The following is a 6,060-nucleotide window of genomic DNA, read 5'->3' on the forward strand; positions in this document are numbered from 1 at the left end:
TGACCCTGGTCTCTTACAACTACATTTCATATCTCTTTATGGCGCCTGCAGAAATTTCTCAGTGTTCAGCTGAGTGCACTTATTAGGCAACTTCATATTCTTCTCACATTTTTTTTAAACTTGTTTTTGTTTATCTTTCTGGTTTCAATTTTCATGTGGTACTTTCTTCCTTTGCTACTAGAACATGCTCCTGTAAATACAAAACGCTACTTAAGAGCTTTCACCACCAGAGTTCTGATCTCATACATAATTTGGGGTATGTTTTCCAGACATTTCTTTTCTTAGTTTTCAAGGCCATTTTATTCACTGAGCAGAGTTCCCGAGTGTTTTGTTCTGTAAGGCTCATGACTGAGGCTGGGCAGGCTTTGGCTGAGCTTGTCTTGGCCTCAGTGGAAACTTCCGTTTAGCTTGTTTGCTACAATGGTGATCACACAGCTGCTACCCAATCTGTGTATTTCAGCTTATTTTAACCACATGGTACACACATTTTTCGGGGTCAGTAGTGATAGTTACTCAACGTAGAAGGAAGTATCTAGAACTCATGCATAATGATGGAGTAATTGCATAGGAACAGAGGCAGAGTATGATAGCAAAAGCCTCTGAAGTGGGGGCCTTGGAAGTAATTTAGACAAATACAATCATAGAATCACAGAATCACAAGGTTGGAAACGACGTATAAGATCATCTAGTCCAACCGTCTTCTCATTACCACTGCTACCACAAGCTACTAAACCGTATCTCGCAGCTCCTCATCCAGACCCCTCTTGAACACTGCCAGGGACGGCGACTCCACCACCTCTCTAGGCAGGCCGTTCCAGAGCCTGGCCACTCTGTGAGAGAAAAAGTTTTTCCTCATGTCTAACCTAAACCTACTCTGGTACAACTCTGGCCATTTCTCCGTGTCCTTGTTCGTTGCCTGGGAGAAGAGGCCAAACCCTTCTTCACCCCAACCTCCCTTCAGGAAGTTGTAAAGTGCAGTGAGGTCTCCCGTGAGCCTCCTCTTTTCCAGACTAAACAATCCCAGCTCCCTCAGTCGCTCCTCATAAGACTTGTGCTCCAGACCCCTCACCAGTTTCGTTGCCCTTCTCTGGACACACTCCAGGGCCTCAACACACGCTTCAGGGCTTCAACAAGACTGGACTGACAACAGAGTGGGCATGGAACAACACTAGAAATGCAAGTATATGTACCAATAGTCAAATAAAAATATGTACAGTTTGAAACTAGGCAGTTTTAGAGAAGATACAGAGAAGAACAGAGAACATACATCCAGTGCAGAAACTATGCATCTTGTCATTACTTCCCTGCAAATTCCACCGAGCAGAGATCAAGGGACATTAGATTGACAATGATTTTGGGTAGTTGTTAAATTCTGTAACCAAAGATAATGTAATAAAATGATATGGGAACCTATTAGTATATGTAAAATCCAGTCATCATTATTCACACGAAAAAGGGAGATCCACTTCATCAAATCCACCTGGATTTGCAAAAGCCATTCAGTCATGACCCTCACTGAACTCTCTCAGATATACTAAGATGCCACGGGATAAAAGAAACAGCCCTCTTCCGGATAAATTACTGATCAAATGATAAAAAGCTATTGTGTAAGCTTCTGCCAAAATGACATGTTCTAATGCAACACTTGCCTCCTTGAAAAAAGATGGTAATAAAAAAAATGTACACAGGAGAGCTGTAAGGATGCTTAAAGGTATGAAATGGTTTCAATAACAGGAACAACTTAAGATATTGGGACTTGTTGAGCCTGGAAAGGAAATGACTGATAGAAATGTTTGATAAAAGTTCTTAAAGTTATGAGTCATATAGAAAAAGTAGAAAGGAAAAAACTGTTCCCTGCTTCTTCCACTAAGAGAATGATGGGGTATGAAATGAACTAATACATGACAGGTTCAAAACAAAGGGAAGCACTTTTCTCTACACTGTATATTTATTCTGTAAAATTAGAGCATATGGCAGATATTGATGATCAACATGGATCTAAACAATGGTAAGCAATTGATCTGATTGATTCTTGGAAGAAAAATCCATCGTGCTATTAAGATACCTCAGCTCATGAACAGCATGAGTCTAACACAGAGATACTGAAGGCAGTAAGAGAAAACCTTTACTTTCTTTTAATCCTTGTCTATTATAGGATGGCAGTGTGGATGATGTGTTCTGTTTTCAAAACAGAAAAACCCAACATCTCTACTTTACATTTGTCTATAATCACTGAGGTCTGAGTTCAAGAGGCCTGAGCCATCCCTTCCAATTTCCAGATCTTAAAAATCAAAACTATACTGGAGGAAATAAGCCACTCCCTTATGCATAGGTCATCACTGGCTGCAGATGAATGTTTCCATCTCCTCCTTCTAGTGATTATCAGTGCTGTCTGGATTTTGTCCCCTTGCTGACAGACCACTGGAAACTCAAGCATCAGCAGCTGTCACCTCTTCCAAGGAGAGGTGACTGTGGTCATCTGTAGCCTGAAGTCATTTTATAGTTTGTTAGACAATAAATTTTTGTTGCCCTACTGCCTTCTCTTCCACTTCTCACCCAGGCCTGTATAATTCCATATAGTCTGTGTTCATACAGCTACTACAAATTTGCATCACTGTTCCCAAGAAAGACAGCTGACTGGTTGCTACAGTACCAGCTGGCTCTTAGAGACCCATAACCTCATGCCAGCTAGGAAAGGTGTCTGTAGGAGTGCAAGGACGTTGAGACACACTCAGACTTTATAACTCATAAATGCAGCACTTAGAAAATGTAATAAAGAACTCTGAGTTAGAGGAAAACATTAACATTTTAGTCTAAAATAAAAGCTTAATTCCCTCATTAAAAATCATACCCAATACCAAACAGTATTCCACATAAGAGACCGCAATCTTCAGTAAATGCAAACTTAAGATTATAAATAAAATAAGAACTAAATGCTTCCTAACTATCTGCTAGGATCCACAGGAAGCTGACTTCTGCTAGGGCTGGCACTTGCACAGACTGACATACAGCTTTGTTTCAGTTGTATTGATACTGACCCTGTGATCTGCTATGATAGAACAGCATCCTTAAGTAATAACTGTATCTCTGAAATACCTGAAAGCCAAAATTTTCCCTCTGTAATTTTAAGGAATAACAAACACCCTTAACCAGAAATAGTCATGTGGCTGGAGTCAGAAGAGAAAATCATTTCACCCAAGAACACCTATCGAGTAATGGCATAAAGAACAGGTATTAGAGGCAGAGCTAAGAATAAAATAAATAATTAATCAGTCTTAGTAGAAACACAAGTAATAAATCACCTTCTGGGGAGGAGGCACATTTTGATACATTTGTTAGGAAACAAAGATCCAATCAGGTACTTGGTTTTTAAAGAAGTTACAGAATTGGGTCCTCTGGAAGTGCAACTAAACAAACTACACTTATCACACAGCTCACTAGAAGTTAGGCAGAAGTAGTCTTGCTGTCAGAGATGACACCTAAGCATATACAATTTTGTAAACAAAGAAAATATTCTTTTTTATCATTCAGATAATTATTTCCTGCTATCAACACAACACACCAGTACAATTCTTTGGCCGTATTTTCAGTGCCCACGGCTGCTCACCACTACTTTATACTTCAAGCGGCTGCTTTTGAAAGAGAAGTTTGGGCATGGGGCGTTTGCTCAGCAGGAGAAAGCAAGCAGCAGTGGCCAACCCAGCAGGACAGGACTCAGACTTCTTCACTGGTAGAGCTTCAGTGACCTCTAATGGACAACTTCCATCAGTGCGCCTGCTCTTACAAAAAGCATCAAAGCTACTCTGTAAAAACTGACAGTACCAAGAACTGCTCATGTCAGCCTAATATGAACTTGGCTCTTCGAAATATTTAGTGCTATTATTCAAGACGACTGTACCTGTTAGGATACTGCCTTCGTAACTGATAACACTGGTCCACGGGATAACGATTAACTTCTGGATTCACTAGAAATTCTTCATACACTTGGGCCTACTTAATTCCCAATCTTACTTAAATGTAGCACTTAAAGTAACAATCAGCTAACAACATCACTTTTACTAACAAGGATAAAATGGCAAAGTAATTAAGGCCAAAGCCTTTGGTGCCAGAAATTCTTGCCCCTTTTGACACAATTGAGAAAATGTGGAAGTTTCTGCACGGTCACAAACACAGTCTTAAGTTTGCCTTAACAAATCACCATACCTTGACTTTTGCTTTCATTCTATTATTCTGCTGCCTCCTACCCTACCAACCCTCCTCCTCCTTCCTTACAGGTAGTAAATATTGACATCAATGTGTATCTCCATTCTGCAGGGCCAGGTCTGGTGAACGAGGGATGCAACATGCTGCTAAGCCAGTAACTTCCAGTTCCTTCTGTGTCGTGACTCACCATTACACAAAAGAGGAACTTCCAGCCTTCCCACACTGCCTCTATTACTCTATACAGAATATAAAGTATATAAAGTGACCTGTTAACTCAGCACGCTGTTTGAGTGCCCATTATAGGCAGATCTAAAAACTTTACAGAAATAATCAAATACTGCATCAGTTTCTTGATAGAGATGAACTTACGTTTTGGTAGAAGATACAATACTGAGTGGAAATACTACTAACATTGTGCTACTTTAGCAACTTACTGGATTAAATCCTAACCACACCACAATAGGTTTCAAAACACCACCATTATATGTCCAGGATCCACTTATCACTGTTTCATGAAAGTCAAGAAACCATCACTACTTTGGAACAGATGTTAAAATTCTTTTTCTGCCACATTTTTTTTTGTTTGTTTGTTTCTGCTTGCCATGCTTGCTTATCAACAGACACTGCTGTGTATATTCTGTAGTATGAAAAAACTACCAGGGACTAGAAGACCTAGCAGCATCTGACCAGTCAATGATAGAAGTGGTAAAGTGTGCTGGGCTTGCTATTAGAAAGAAATAATGCACACAAACACCCCGGAGAAGGGAATGGATTATTCCAAACCACAGCTTGTGAAGAACGATCTGCTACCATGAGTTAGAAAAACAGATCTAGAACTGTACCTAGTTCTCAGCTTCCCTTTTTTCTCCCCCTTTATGGTCTCCCAATGGTTGTGCAGGTCATTCTAGTAGTCCATCATTAAAGATCAACAAGGGTTGGCTTGACAGCTGAAACTCCATATGAGGAAACAGGACAGTAAGAATTGTTTTCTTTCCCACCCATCCTTCCATGCCACAGTGCAAATCCTTGTTAAGATATAAATGAACACTGACTCACAAAAAGTTGCAGAGATCAAAGTAGGAGCCAAAACTCTCTTAGAGTTACAATAAAATGGATCTGAAACTAAGGTTTACTGAACTTTTTATGATTTCCAATGAATAAACAAATACATTCAAGCATTCCTAAATAAATATGGCTCTCAAATGCAATAATTTTTCTTTTTTTGTACAGGAGAATGAAATTCCGATCTACCTATATACAAACAGAACATAATTACAAGAAGAAAGTTTATCTAAGTCAGATTTCTTAATTTTTATTAAATTCAAAAACTGCAGAAAAAAAAAATCACAAGATTCTAGGTACATATAAAAACAAATCAGCTAAAATAGAATTGTTGTCAAGTTAAAACTCACTTTTCCATAATTCTTCCTTCCGTGCTATTGCCCGCAGTATCACCAGAAATCCTACAAGTGCTTTAGAAATTGATTTTATCTTATCAATATGATAGTAAACCGTAAGTTTACTACCTAAAAAAGCAAACTGTTTAGGCACAAGGTGGCAGAAGACATAAGCACAAATATCAACCATGCTTCCTTAATCTGTAAATTGAAATCAAAGTGTGCTAAGACCGGCATGGTATTGTATTCAGAATGTCAGAGCTTGCTTACTGAAATAAGGGATTAAAAAATATCTTTTTAAAACGTCTGCAGTTCTTTGCGTCTTTTTTCCTTCCACAAAGAGAAACTGCTTAATCAGTGGTACAACTTACTGTTAAGTGTCAGTGTTTCAGCTAGAGTGGCAAAAGTGACAAAATGGGTTCCAGCACCAGAGAATGAGAAGTAGAAAAGCTGTAGTGTG

The sequence above is a fragment of the Meleagris gallopavo genome, chromosome 3 (genome assembly GCF_905368555.1).
Source record: "Meleagris gallopavo chromosome 3, MGAL_WU_HG_1.1, whole genome shotgun sequence".
Lineage (NCBI taxonomy): Eukaryota > Metazoa > Chordata > Aves > Galliformes > Phasianidae > Meleagris > Meleagris gallopavo.